The sequence below is a fragment of the Bicyclus anynana genome, chromosome 1, assembly GCF_947172395.1.
Source record: "Bicyclus anynana chromosome 1, ilBicAnyn1.1, whole genome shotgun sequence".
Classification (NCBI taxonomy): Eukaryota; Metazoa; Arthropoda; class Insecta; order Lepidoptera; family Nymphalidae; genus Bicyclus; species Bicyclus anynana.
This window is the reverse complement of record NC_069083.1, coordinates 587628-604228: the sequence shown is the minus strand read 5'-3', so window position 1 is coordinate 604228 and position 16601 is coordinate 587628. Positions and strand designations below refer to the sequence as shown.

The 16601-nt window shown below is 35.7% G+C and overlaps 1 non-coding gene across 1 annotated transcript; it reads right to left on the bottom strand.

Annotated features, from left to right (window-relative positions):
• Nucleotides 1-9509: 9509 nt before the first annotated feature.
• Trnaq-cug (transfer RNA glutamine (anticodon CUG)) lies at nucleotides 9510-9581 on the bottom strand. Its single transcript has one exon. It is a non-coding gene; the product is annotated as a tRNA-Gln (tRNA).
• Nucleotides 9582-16601: the final 7020 nt, after the last annotated feature.

Below are 16601 nucleotides of genomic sequence, written 5' to 3'. Positions count from 1 at the left end.
CTGCTTCACTAACCGACAGAGCTATTTATAATGGCATAAACAAAAAAATATCGCTGATTTAGTCTTTATAGTATAGTAGATACAAAACTATATAGAACATTCTACGTAATTATACATTAAATATTTCGATGTTCTTCTCATTTACATCGAACTAGCAAACGTCCGCGGTTTTACCTGCGTAAATTTAGGCTACGACACACATAATTATCATGGCTTCCTATTGGTAACAGAATGTTGAAAATCGGTTTAGTATATTTAGAGATTATACCTTCTACAACCTCCGTATGTGACGGCCTCCCTGGCGCAGTGGTATGCGCGGTAGATTTACTTAGGTCATGGGTTCGATCAATCATCACTTACCATCAGGTGAGATTGTAATCAAGGGCTAACTTGAAAAGAATAAAAAAAAACCTCACAAACTTTATCTCTTTTTAACATTAGTATAGATGATTATTAACTACAGATGTATTATCTTTCCTTTAGGTATTATAATTTTCATCAAAAAATAATGACCTAAACCTGAGACGGCTTAGGAAAATATTACTAAAGCTTAGATTCAAATCCAGCTCACATTTTGTAAGCCAAAGCATAATATAGAGAATGTCGTCAATTAGAAAAGTAGATATAATACTATTCAGTAGTGTTATTACGCTACGGAACCTTCAGGATGCGAACATTTTTCACTATTTCCCATTTTCGTTACTCACAAAGATTTGTCCTTTAAACTTAATCTCCGCAATTAGTATTTTCGCCAAATATTAACACAAACGTGAGCCATTGAAATGGTTTTAAATTCGTTCGTTTGTTCGACCTACTTTTAAATTGAGCAGTTTTTTGTTATTTAATACATCTGTAAATATGTTTAAAAATACATTTCTATAGTCATAAGTATTTGACAGAACCATCACATGAACCCTAGATAGGAAGGTGAAAACCATTACGTTTAATAGAGCAAGACAATGTCCTGTTTCCATTAAGCCGTACTGCTGAAGAACAGGTAATGAATTTCATGTACCTGTAATTTGACAGGCAACCAATGCCCTGCTTACACAGCCTTACACAACATTGCTGTTACGTACACAGCGAAAAGAACTTTCCTGGACAAGCTCATAGTATTACTCGTATTACTGAATTGTCAAAGAACTGCATTTATTGAGGGTCTTAAAAATATGTCACTAATATGCTGGTCAATTATAACGTCTCAAACATCGTCCCATATAGGTACTTGTTGATTGATGATTGACTAAACTAATGACCGAACTGAGGGTAAATGATAAATCATCCTCTACAAGTTATCCTCTAGCGTAGGTATAGCCTCATGACCCATATGCCTGTAATTCCACAACAGGCAACCGTATTGCTTTTGCTTGGATTTCATTTGATTGAATTATACCTTTTTAACCGTATTCCGTTACAGTCCAGCCCAAGTTTTAATATTTTTCTTTTATAATATAAAACTATGTTTCGTCTGTTGCGCAAATGTACCTAAATAAAATATGAATATTCGGAAAATGATAAGAAAAGTCGACAAAAGTGAAAGACGTTTCAAGAGAACGCTTTGAGATTATGAAGGCTTTTCACAGAGCTTGCTCGTTAGCGCTTTTTGATAAAGCTTAGCGTTTGATAGCCGGCGCTAAGTACCTACGTAAATACGGGTAGACGATCACACTGGGCAGATAAAAAGGGATGTAAGGTAGGGGTCGTTTTATGTCTTCTTTATTCATAGTTTAGTGTCTGGAATGCCTTTCCGAAGTCTTTGTTACATGATTCTACAACTTGGGCATATATAATATAAAATTGAAAATTTTGAAAACCCCCCGAATATCATGAAATTATTAATTACACTCACGATCAAGTCGTCAATATTCTTTTTCAGTGCGCTTTTAATTGGGACCGCAGACATTCGGTATCGATATCGAGTATATTTGCAGACATTCGGTTGTTCTTCCCACTTTTACCCGCCACAACTTTTAAACGGCTCAACCGATTTACATTAAAAATATCTAAGAAAAAACTAAATTAAAAATTGCTTCATCCATTCAGGAGCTATGGTGCCACAGACAGATAGACAGACATACAGACACGACAATCTTATAACACCCCACTTTTTGCGTCGGTTAACGAGAGTGAATAGACACCTTCAAAGCGCGTCTCATCTTATACAACACAGATACCTACCCATCTGGTCGAGGTCAAGTGTGAATACATTACATAAAGCATGGACAAGGGAAAAGGTGAAATTGTTATTTACCTACGATCTCAAAAAAAAGAAAATTACTGTAGTGTGCGTGATAGTTGTAATGATTACCGTCATTACAAAAGCTTACACATATTAATAAAGTAAATTAGTAACATACGTGCCACCTATCTATATATAACCTTAATTGGTAAGTTGATAGTCTGAAGTTTGCAATCTGATCCAATTTCCCAGTACATCCCCGCCCTTAATCACTTCCACCTAATGAGTACTGCACCACCCGCAGAACGCGGCGCGAACTATTACGTATCCTGATATTAAGCATGTAATGCATATTCAACTAAAGTGTTTTTCAGATAGCATGGGCACGGTGACAGTTGCCTTATGACCAGGGCCGGCCCGTCCACACGGCGAACGGAGCAGTCGCTCCAGGCGCCAAATCCTAGAGGCCGCCTAAATGGTAAAGAACGTTGGTCACTCCAGAGTATGGTCGAGATCTTCACGTTCCATACTTACTTTGCACTCACAATTGGTATAGGTATTATTAGGAGCAAACAGGAGAGGCGCCATAATTGGATTTCGCTCTATTCTAAAATTTACTTCGGGCCGGCGCTGCTTATGACGTTCGTAATACGTACTATTATCGTGAATCGCGGCAAACTTTTAATAGTGAAACGAACTGTCACCGTACCCATGCTATCTGAAAAATACTTTACGAGTAAGAACTATTTCTGGAGTAATTAAAGGACGCAAGGCTTTAAATTGGTCTAAAATATTCTGATAAAACAATTTAAATGAGTTATATTATATGATTATAAAACACGGCTGAAACTCATGTAATACCATGTCGGAGTATGCCCGACTAGTGTTGAACCCATACGGGGCCCTTAGTTATGAGCTGGTTCTTGCAACGCAATTCAAAAATAATACTCACGATGGTTTAAATTTTAAAGAGTTATAGTTATGAAATAGACAAAACAGGATTTGTATTGCGTAATAGTAGTCGGTAACCAGTTCAAGATAAAATTTTAAAACCTCATGGATCTTCACATTAGACTAATAAAATTACTTTACGCATAATGACGTTATTATCAAAACTCTGCCTCTATTTGTGCTATTAATTCGACTTATAAATATAAAATACATATAATTATATTATAATGAAAATAACATCTGGTAAGAACAATTAAAAATGTCTTGTTTTGTATTTCGTCTCTGCAGTGAAATCCCTAAATAAACATTTCTGAGAAGAGTTTATAGCAAAGTAAGGATTATGATGGAGATTTGGATTGACTTCTCGGAAGTTGTACACGTTTTAATGATAAATTTTGATACTTCATTTGTTTTACTGACTATAGTAACACAAATGAAGTATCAAATCATTTACTAAAACATTTTGTATGTTACGTCGACTGAATACCAATAATATTTATATCTACTTTATTACTATTTAGTTACCACCATTTAGTTAGCCAGTTATTAGGATAAGTTAGCTTAAATTCCTTATTATATTCTTTTTCAATAAAAAAAATCTCAATGCAGATGTACAGATTTTTATTCACTTGGAACTTAATGACGTCACTTCAGGCGCCGACGTTGCTTACGCGATTCGCCAATATCTACGTCAGGCTACGTGTATAAACAACGTAGCACCCACAGGTAACTGAAACACGGAAAACTAAAATGTAGATGCCTTAAACGTCTGCCCGCTTTCATTATAGATTATTCTTTTTTATTGAAATATTGTTATTAAATTAATTTTTTTAGCGTCATGAAGATTTTATAAATAATCTTCTGCAAGTCACAAAACCTCCAGTTGGGTTTAGGTAATTTTCAAGCAAATTTGCAATTAAGAAAATCATTGTGATATTATTACCTATCAACTCGTATATATCGTAAATGCCATACAAAGTGATAAGGCGTGTGTGCGAACAATCAACTGATGTGTATGACGTAGTGTATGGGGTGAGGGGACGAGCTGTGACAGTGTTGTAAATCTACTAATTTTCTACCTCTGAGCTGAGCATTTCTTGGAAGAAAGGAATCTCAATATTTCGTAGTCAACCCATAACTGCCCCTGTAGCCAAGTGGCACGTCGATTCTCTTTCTACGATCGCAAACGCTTCGAAAATTAGAAAAATGTATGGGAATGACCAATTTTGATCACGTGCCGTGAGCAAATGTCATTCCCATTCATTTTTCTAGTTTTCGAAGCTTGGAACATTTTTCTAGTTGGCGAGAGGGGCTGAACTGTTCAAGCTCGATAACCACAAAGGCACTGATACAACGAGGCATTGCTTCAGCGTAAAAAGTTCTGGTCTAGTAAAAAGGCGTCATAAAACAATCAGTATGGAAACTCAATCTGCTTCCCAAGTGGCAGTTAATGGAGCGTGCGCGCCCGAGCCGCGAGCGGCCGCGCGGACGAAAACAAGAAGCGGCCAAGTGCGAGTTGGATTCGCGCATTAAGTATTCCGTAGTCCATCTAATCTATTAAAACTACAAAAAGACCATGTTTGTTGTATGGGAGCCTCCTTATATATTTTATTGATTTTTTGTACTTATTTGTTGTTATACAACAGAAATAGCTGCATTCATCTGTAATAACTTCAACTGTCTATCACAGTTCATGAGATACAGCTTGATGACAGACGGGTGGACACCTGAGTCATCGTTATAGGGTTCCGTTTTACCCTTTGGTTACGGAACCCTAGAAATAAAAAATAAAAATACTCTTACATTTGAGGAGGATTGAAAATTGGCGCACGCTGCAGGCCCCGTGACGCCGCCACGGACGTAACCGAACACTGGAAACGTTATCAAGTTTTCAGAGTAAAGATTTTCCAATGTCGAAGTCAGAATACACAAACAGACAGTGGATAAAAAGGCCTATTTTTAAAAACAATTCTTATTTCTTTCCGATTTTGAATTTTCGTGCGGTGATTGTTTTCAACGTAAGCATTGTTTCTAGAGGCTTGCTATAGGAAAGTACTTAGAATACATAACATTCGTTACAATTGCAATCTGTATACAACAATTTATATTGTTATACATAGGTATGTATGTTAATAAAAAGTGTTTATTAATAACTTAAGCTAAGAGTTCTGAATAGAACCTACCTAAACTTAAACAGTTATAAAAGCTTGTCAGAGGTAGACAACAAAAATTACACTTAAGTTTAACCTATGAATTGTTCAGGAGATTATTTTTAGTGATTTTAAATATCTTTTAAAAAGTTCTAGTAGGTATGTCATTCTCTTCAAAACTCCATTTATTTCTCTTTCTAAATAAATTAAGAACGATATATTTTGATTATTATATTTGTTGTTTTACTTAATAAAGTCGTGTAATCATAACTAAGCTCTTGGTTGATAGATCAAAGTTCGGTAAATATCAAAGGTCTATTTACGTCACGATTTATTCCTCTACCCCCGCGCGTACACAAGTGCTCAGCTATCCACAAATAATTGCCAATTTTGTCTCGAAGCTTTCACTTTCAGTTTCTGAAATGTTATTTGTTGATAAAGCTCAATGAACTATAAAAATAAAGCTTTAGATACCTATTACCTAGCTGTATCCGACGTTTTTGCTTTGTGCTTTCGCATTCTTTTTCTTTTCAGATATACATTTTTGGTATTGAATAGAAAATAATGTGGATATTTCTAAAATAAACCGCAGAGTTGGGGTGATCTTACTGGCAGATTATTTTTTCATCATCACGAAAAAAATTATCTATGTTTCATAGTGTACTAGTGATATAAAATATAAATACTTTATACGTATGTTTCATCGTAGCGTAGAAACTACGATGTGGTACTGCGTTTTATGACAATCATTATTGCATGAAAGTCTTTTCATCGACATAAGCCAATTTTTAGTAACCTGTAGTACTCAGGCTAGGCTGACTGAGTTTTTTTACTTTTTTATGAGGGTTACATTTAGCGACCAAGTCCGTAAAGCATCACTGGCGACACGCATTATTCGAAAACTTATGTCTTCAGGCACTGAGGAATTTCGGACTTAAGATGTCTCAAAGTTTCCTGAACGCTGCCCAAAATTGGTGGGTTTACTTAATATTTGGATCTGCAAAGAACAGTTTAACGAGACCGACGGCTTAACGTACCACCACCGACTTCTCTGGAATAGAATTGGAAATGTCTTGAAAAAATAACGGATATTTTAACAGCGCGACAAAAAACTCGAACCCGGTAGCTCGTAAACCGTTAACACACAGACTAACCACTTAACTATTAATAACAAAGCAACTGGGCCAATCACCAATGGACCCGAAGGTTATGTATTGCAGTATTATATTTTACAAGTAGGCATATATAAGCAGATCACATCTAGAGAAGGCATAAACATCCGAGTGCAGATAAAAGGAATATTCCCATTTGCAGCGAATGACGTGCTCGGGCTCGGCTGAATGTAGATTACAGCCGCCGATCTATTTACTCGTAGCTGCATCTACAGGAGCTTATAGCTCATACACTTCTGCGCTTGCTATAATTATTACTGCGTTGGACACATTTTCTGGTTTTGAACATTGAATAATTTATTAGTTTGGCTATTAACTGCCAATTCTTATGATCGATCCAAGTGATAGGTGGACCCAATGTTTTGGAAATTGGAATTGACATGGTTAGGTTGATTCATAATATATTGAGGGCTTATATTAACTAGCTGAAAAATTGTTCTAGCCGTGCCGTGATAGCCTAGCGGAAAAAGCCTCTGCCTTTCATTCGGAGGACATACAACCTCAACTTTTCAGTTGTGTGCATTTTAAGAAATTAAAATATCACGTGTCTTTGGCAGATAGCCGGTTTCTAAAACCTGCTATCTGCCAAAGACACGTCCATACCCTTCTGTCAGCCATTCAAATACAAACGTAATTTTCTACATGACCTCCAAAAAAAAAGACGTTCTATGTTTGGCTATAGCCTGTTGGTATGTATTTTTTTTTAAATTGCTTGGATACAATTTATATAATACTACAAAATAGCTCAAATGATAATTAGAATGTTAAGAACTACTAGCGGACCCAATCAAGCTTCGCTTTGACTTCTTCAACTTGTTATTATTATAAATTGGCTAGTACAGTTACGCAAGCAACCAATAAGGTTCAACCTATCGGCGACAAACAGAAACTTTAGTCGTTTATACATGTATAAGACTTTCTACTTTCTCGATACACGTGGAAAGCACTTGCACGCTATCAATCAACATTTCAGATTTCATACCACTCTATTAAATTGAGTGCATTGAAAATATTGGGAAAGTTGAGTTTTCCCGCCAGAGGGCGCTGTGTGGGAAACAGTTCACCACTTCGGTCGCACGGGGGAGCTCGGCACGTGCCCGCGAATTAATATCACTGACTTACTTGCATTTTACTAAATTATACCTTATTACAATGCATCAAGGTAAGGTTCACTTCGTACACTATAGGAAATATTGTGAAATAAAACTGAACTCTAAATGTATTACAGACAGATTTGAATTTGCAATGTCTTTTATTTTTTAGGAATTCTTTGCAAATTTGCACTCTGTTACAATTAAAATAAGGTTGAGTTTAAGTCATTGTTTAACAGGAATAAGTTTAATTGAGTGTGTACATTGATGTAATATTATAGTTTTGTGGAAAGCGTGCGCTTAATGCAAGCACACGAATATAATTGCGTTTATTTATGTATTTTTTTACGTGTTGACTATTTGTCATTTTTATGTTATATAGGTAATATTGTCAAGAACTTAATTTATTTTCTAATATTAATTTATATCAACATTCGCCTTTCTATAAAGTGCTTCTAAAAGCTACCTCTTTATTTGTCCACACACAAGTAATGAAATAAAAGTAAACAAACAGAACATACAATACATACATCTGGTAGTGGACAAAACAGGTATCCACCTCAGCACGATGCCACAGCGAGCTGTGGCGCTTGTTTTCAGGTGGAACCTTGTGTGTTCACGGACGTGTCTACGTGACGTGTCTTAACTTAAAACTTATACATGACTACATATTATACTATTTATACAAAGTAAAATAAAATAATGAAACAAAAAACAAAAAAGAACAGAGTAAAAAATAACAAAATTAACATATATGGATAAATTAACAGGAAAAATTAAACAATAAATACGAATCAACCCGTAAAGTGAACGATCTTGACGTATACCTACTCGTATCAGTTTTTCCGACACTCGCAACAATTATCGCCATATTTCAATCAATTTATCTACAAAACAAACAAGCTATATGCATATTTAAAATCTTCCTCATGAATATACTGGTCGCCAAACAAATGCCCGGAGATCTCTGTTTCAGAATATTATGTACGTAAAGAAGATACTTAAGAATGAAATGCATAAAACCTATTTATATATTCTAATCTAATGGCATCGAGTTGAAGCGCAAATCAAATAAGAAGTTCCTCTAACGAGCTCTGCAGCGGATTAGGCTGAGTAACCGAGCACCGAGCGGCTGAGCCGAGCTGAGTAATTATCACTTATTACGCATTTTGCTCATTACTCAGCAACATAATACTCAGTCGCGCGCCGCTCGCGTGCCCGCCACGTGCTCATAGAGTGAGGAGAAAATGGAATATGGATTATGACGATTTTTATTTTTCTTTTTTATTTTGTTATGCATTGTTTATTTTGTTTGTTGTTGTGTTGGAGCTTTCAAAAATGTTTGTACTACTTGTTAGTAAGTACTTATCTATTGAAAAGAAGTTTTTTAAAAGTTTCTTTTTTAATTTCTATTTACATTTTAATATAAAAGCTTATTACGCCCGCGACACCGTTCGCGTGAAATAATTTTTTTCACATATTCCACGGGAACCATGGATTTTTCTGAGATATAAAGTAGCCTAAGCTCTGCTTTAATGTTCAATTTATTTTTATACCAAATTTCATACCGGTTCAACAGTACCTATATCCCTGAAAAGGTAACAATATTAGTATACCTATTAGTATGGATACATATACTTACTTAATAATCAAACATCGTAAAAGTAAAGCTAGTAACAAAGAAAAGAGAAAGTTAATATCTACATACATAAAGTAATGCATTCCAAGAATATTCTTCTGACGTTTTCCAATCTTTATTACGAGTAGGTACGTATTTAATATTAAATCGCAATTTTGCAAATACTTGTAAACATTTACGGAAATATTTAAAAAAAATAATTGAGAATCGGCCCATTATATTGAAGCCGTGAAAGTAATTTAGTACCAAATAAAATTATGTAATTAACAACATTTTGAAATTAAATAGAAAATGTAGTATATTAAAAAATGAAAACAGCAAAATTTCAGGTCCCACCGAGATTTGAACTCGGATCGCTGGATTCAGAGTCCAGAGTGCTAACCATTACACCATGGGACCGATAGCTTGGCGAGTGAAGATTGCTCTCACTTTGCGGAACTACCTAGTACTTTCTCAGTTTCTAGTAATTACTAGCTACTTGTTTTAATAACTGTTTAAATCTATATCGTTGTATATTTATGAATTTTGGAAATTACTTTTAAGTTTTAATAATAATTTTACGTCATCAGACTATATTCTTTATACAAGAGAGTATTTGGAGCTTACATCCGCCGTGCTAATTAAATACGGCTTGGCGAGCTTTATTTGATGCTTAACGATCTCAATAAGATTTAAATGATAAGCCGATGGCAGATAGCTTTATGTGTTCTCCAAAATACGGAATCGTACCACCACTGACTTTGAAACTATTGAAAATATGTCGAAAAAAGAACTGAGTATTTCACAGCCCCTGACAAGAACCCACGACATTATGGAATGCGGTATAGTTTACTGTTTAACCACTGGACTAACGAAGCAGTTAAAAAATTCAAGTTATAGGATGAAAACCAGTTTAAATATTTGATTGAGTGCTTGTATTCGGATGATGATTCGATTATGGCTTGCGGCGATCTGTTACCATCGATCACACACTTCGACAGATAGAGGAGGAAGAGTTGCCGACATGTGGTACACGCGACTACTGTAAAATAAATTCAATTACTTTTGTATCACTTTAATATCTGTTCCGATGGACAAATCAAAATTGCTTTTAAATTCCTTTTGGTAAAGAGACTTTATAATAATACTAGCGGACGCCCGCGACTTCGTCCGCGTAAATTTCGATGTCAACTTTACTACTACCTCTACCCTATCCTACCCCTACCCTACCCTACCCCAAACCTACCCCTACCTTACCTACACCCTACCCCCATCCTACCCCTACCCTCCCCGTACCCTATCCCTTTCCTACCCCTATCCCACCCGTACCCCTATCTCACGCCTATCCTACCCTTACCCTACCACTTCCCTATACTACCCGATAATGTAGCATTCTACTGGTGAAAGAATTTTTAAAATCGGACCAGTAGTTCCGAAGATTACCCCATTTAAAAAATGTGACAAACTTACAAACTTACAAACTTTACCTCTTTATAATATTAGTATAGATATAGATAAAAAAACATAAAATTACTACAATTAATATAAATACTTCATTGCTTTAATATTAATAATTGCGCAGAATTGTTAATAATATGAATTATTGATCCGATTTGAAAAATTCTTTCAGTGTTAGATAACCCATTTATCGAGGAAGCCTGTAGGCTATATATTATCCCCGTACTCCTACGGGAACGGGAACCACGCGGGTGAAACCGCGAGGCGTCATACTTTATACAGTGTCCCTTCCAAAGTAATCTTAAAGATTGTGTTAAAGTAGGCTACCACAATAGTGTTGCAGGCGGGGATCGAACTTATGACCTGTGATTTGGTGTTGAATCCGATTTATGTACAGTGGAATTGTTTATTTTGCTGTTATCTATTTGGAAAATATTTAAAAAACCTGCGTATTTGATCCGTTGTTACCTGCTACCTGAAAGCCACTATAATCTATTAAATTCGTATAGATATGAACTGATAGTTTTTCAGCTTACACAAATATTTGAAAGAGGACAGATTTGTTGTAATTTTTTTTTAACTCGTTCACTAATAGATAGCTACATTATCGGGGAGTAACATAGGCTATATTTTTTCGTATATCTACGTGAATGGCCACTACGAGAGTGAAACTGGGGGTCTGCTAGTGTAAATATAGGAGGTCTGACCCATGCTGACTCAATTAAGAAAAACGCAACATTTGCATCGGCGCGTGTAGTGTCCGCCCCATCGGTCATCTGAGTTATGTGCACAAACATTTTGAATGCGATATCTTTATTGACTTTATTATATTCCTCATATTAATGTCGATGCTCCGGTACAATATTCATGAGCTGTTGAAACTACACGTGGAACGAAACACTTTGATACTTTACTTGATGCGACGAATACTTACAGTGAAAATGCAGCAATTATTTTTGTTTGAAATAAATTGTTTATTGATTAGTAACATGCACATAGACAAATTTACTATTTAGTTTTGAAGATAGTAAATGGCAGTGGAGTGCACTTTATACATGCATAAAAGCACTGCATACCCTAACAAATGTATTGTTAATGCTTATCCAATCCACATTTACCCAGTTTGGTTAAATTGTCTTACTAATGCATAACCCGATCAACATCCTTATATCAACAGCCTTATGCACGCCACTAGTAAACGGCGAAACAGACATATCAGGATAAGAAGAAGTATTCAACGTTGATCAATTATAAACTACACGTGGGCGAAATTTTATTAATGTCTGAAACTGTTTTTTTAACGTGGGGGTGAGACAAAAATTCAAAAACATTAATACTTTTTATTTAAAATATAAATAATACTCCAATGAACTATTTTTATCTATAAAGTATCAAAATAATGATTCCATCTACACTTCAATAATTGTAACAAAATAGACAGTGTCAAAAGCTCCCACTCGACTCGACCATACCGTTTTATTGCACAACGATTAACTGCAAGGGTGGTGCGCGCTACGACATGGCTCTTAGTGCTACGGCGTAGAGCTCATTTTCCTTCGACTCCGTAGATAATGGTAATTTGATCGAATTATACTGACCGCTACTGACCGTTTCCACCGACTGGACAAAGAAAACATGCCAAGTGCTTTATATTTGATTGCGTCGAGCTTGCGTGGCTGTTGTCTATTTTAATTCAATTATTTGTAAGTTCCATTAAAATGTTTTTTACATTCTACGAGGTAAACCATGTAATATATAATTATTATATGATATGAATCGTCGATATTAACCTAATTGGCATTCGTTTAATTACCAAACAGCAAAAACTTATGCATTTATAGTGAACTTCATACGCGTTGAAATTTTAAAAGTGAATCTTAATAGCAATGAACACACACACAGAACTTCCGCTGTAGGCAGGACGCAGGATACATAGAACACATCGTCGTTGTCAACCCATATTCGACTCACTGCTGAGCTCGAGTCTCCTCTCAGAATGAGCTCTTCGAACTATATGGCCTGCCCATTGCCACTTCATCTTTGTGACGTGCTGAATGAATTCTCTGGTATGCAGGTTTCCAAACGATATTTATCCTTCACCGTTTTGTGACGCGTGATATTTAATTTCTTAAAATGCATACAACTGAAAAGTTGGAGGTGCATGCCCGGATTTAGGCCGGATTTGATCCCACAACCTCCGGAAACGGAGGCAAAGGTCAAATCCACTGGGCTATCACGGCTCAAGGCAAAATCGTAAATGAGATTTAATTTAGAATACTCCACGTAACGATGTAGGGGCGAGCCACATAATTAGCCCCCATTCACGGACGCTCCAAAATCGAATTATCGGATTGCGTTCCAATTAATTCAATTATAAATTAAACCAACGATTTGTTGCCGCTTGTAAATTTCCGCCGACGATTTATTGTTTGTTACACATGTTATACTTTATGGTTACAGTTTTATGATTATGCACATTTCACATTATTGCAATAATGTGAAACTATGTATGTATGCATCCTAAAATCACTATAATACTAATGATTATTGCCTTGTTGGTGTGAGTGGGGTTCGTATTTGGTTTCTCCAAAACATGTTTTTGATAAGCACCAGCTATGAGCTATAGGATTGTTCAGTTCAGAGTTTTGTTGTATCTAATGGTTAACCTGTTAAGATTTACCTACCTATTATGCCCAATCCTTTAGCATGCGTTGTTCGATTGATTTGTTTATGTTAAGTAGGGTTAGTTTAAAAAGCACTTTCACTGTTTGTAGCAGTTTGTAGAGACTCTAGTTCTGCCATTAGTACTTACCTTTGGGGCTCTTATAGTATTAATTTCAAGTAGTAATATATTTTAAATATATTATTTCTAACCATAATATGAAAATAGAAAACGAATGTAACACGTGTAAGAATACACGCATGTCTGCATAAGACATACGATTAGTTATATTAATAAATATAACTTACTTATAATTTAATTGTCAATATAAATTAAAGTACTTTGACCTAAGTTAAAGTAATTAAATTTATATTGACCTTTTAACTTAATTAATTTACTTTATCTTTTAATAGAATAACCAAACCCTTAATTGAAATAACATGAAGTATCTACTCAAGCGTTTATTCAACTTTGTAAAGTTGTTATAAATAAATCAACTCGACGAGCAAAACGTTCCGCTCATTAACGAATTCATTAATTTACAAGACCGACATGAAAACTGTATCCCAAACACTGTATGCAAATCATTGAAATACGTGATTGCTGACAACCGTGAAGAACGTTTTCAAATAACAATTTAATTGTGAAAGTCGTTTTATTCGCGCCCTAAAGTGTTACTTAAGTTTTTTTTTAATTGCGGACTCTGTGATAGACAACCATAGCGGATCTGTTTAAAATTGAAACTCTGCAATTTATTTTATTGTTCTGTATATATATTTTACTGTTATGTATTATATAATACCTACGACTTCACCCGTGTATGTGTTATACGTTGTTTTGTTTGGTTTATCTTTCAGACGCTTCCAACAATTATTATTAAGTATACTACCTAACTTATAATAATATTTCAATTATTTTACAAGACCATCCTAGATAGTCATTCTAATTGGTGGAAACCGCATGAGTTACGTAGATTTCGAGTTTACTTCGATCAGTCAGACGCGACATAGGAGATAATACTAAGTAGGTACATACCTACAATTACAATCCTGTAACTAACTGCATTTATGTTTCTTTACATGTTAGCCCTCTTACTACAATATCACCTGATGGTAAGTGATAATACAATCTGAGATAGAAGCGGACTAACTTGTTGGGAGGAGGATGAAAATCCATACCCCTTTCGGTTTCTACACGACATCGTACTGGAACGCTAAATCGCTTGGCGGTAAGTACGTCATTGCCGGTAGGGTAGCCTCCCACCAGCAAGACCTGGACCAATTAAGAAAACCTCAATCGGCCCAGCTAGGGATCGAACCCAAACCTTCGTCTTGTAAATATACCGCGCATGCAACTGAGGGCGTCCACAACCAAACCGTCACTGTACCTACCTACATATTAGTAAATTCTACACTTCAGTAGAATGTGTGAAAAATCTCGAAAGAAATAAAATATAATTCAGAGATCATCAGAGTGTATAAACAAATACCGACAGAGTTAAAGTGTGTAAGTGTGTATCCTATGTGATGTATGTAGTTAGATACCAAAATACAATGATATTTTTTATACTAGGAGGACAAATGAGGAAAATTTACCTACTTAATTTTATTTAGTCGCTTATAAACAACGAATGGTATTTTTACAAATAAATCCTAAATATCGTCTACTGTGTCGAGTTGTGTGTCCAGGAAGTGTAAATACTATATATATAATATACATAAATATATAATGGAGTTAGAGACAAAATTGTACATGCGTGCGCTCAGTGGTGTTGCTAAATTGGGTTAACTTTTTGTGGTGATTTTGTAGGGACGTAACCTACCGATATAAAATATAAAATTGTCATTGGTAGATACAGCATTTAGAGTTTTACACTTTATAAAATCAAACTTTTTATAAAACTCAATCACTTAACACGTTCATCGCCGACTATTATTTTACAAAATCATAAAAAAATGTCATTGGTTTTTATGATTATTTATAGGTTTATTTGTTCATATTTAAAGTTTTACAGTGATATTTGTTTATTTTGGCTTTATTTTAGGGTTTTTTTAATTGCCGGTCATTACGACCCGGCGCGGCCTAAACGGAATAATTATTACATTCAGGCCGTGCCGGTCACAATGCCGGTCAGCGTACTTACGTACGCGTAATTTTCGATCAATGAGACATAGACAAACGTTATAGACACGTCTACTACGCACGGGTACCGCGCGCCTAATGGATGCTAGCGCGGGAGTACACCGTGCGTGCGGTTGTTGTTCCCGCCTCCCTTCACCCCTTTCACCTCTCCCTATGACTCAAGCCAATCACGGATTGTTTTCGTTAGTTCGCACTTGTTTTGGTCATCAAATGCACACTAAGATTTTGTTTTGCAGAAAAAATAGTTTTATTGTTAAAATGGACACTTTTTTTGACTTTGAGTTTACACAAGAACAATTACATGTAATTGACAGTTTAGAGAGGTCACATTGCAGTACTGACCATGTCATAAGTGAGGGCGATGAAGTGATAAATATTCCACGTACCAGAAAACGTCGAGTTATTTTGTCGGACAGTGAAGAAGATGACTGTGATTTATCTCCAGCTTTATCCGGCCATACACCTGAATGTGAGTGGTACCAGCCACGTGGTAAGCAGCCTCGTTTAATTCCTTTTACCGAAATACCGGGACTGAAACCTTACTCACTTCGAAATCAACTAGCCAATGCTACACCTGTCGATTTCTATTCCCTCTTAGTCACTGACCAGTTATTTGAAAATATAGCACATCAGACGAATATATTTGCCCAACAAAGTATCGATAAAGGTGGCATTAAAAATAAGTCGAGACTACGGCTCTGGACGCCAACCGACAAAGAAGAAATGAAACGATTTTTAGGCGTGATTATTTGGATGGGTATAGTGAAGTTACCAAAAATCGTAGACTATTGGTCTAATGATGAAATGTTGGGTCAATCGTTTGCAAAAAAGACTATGAGTCGCAACCGCTTCGAGGTTTTGCTTAGAATGCTCCACTTTTCCAACAACGAAGAAGTTCCAAAAAATGACCGGCTGGTTAAAATACGAAGATTGGTTGAAATATTGAACCAAACATTTTCAATTCATTATACTCCCGATGAATGTTTATGCGTCGATGAAAGTATGATACCATTTCGTGGGCGTATCATTTTCCGCCAATATAATAAGTCGAAAAGACATAAATATGGCATCAAGTTATTTAAATTGTGTACTACTCCTGGCTATACGACAAAGGTGCAGGTATATGGAGGAAAGACATTAGATTCACAGGATAATACTCCAACCAACGTTGTCTTGAA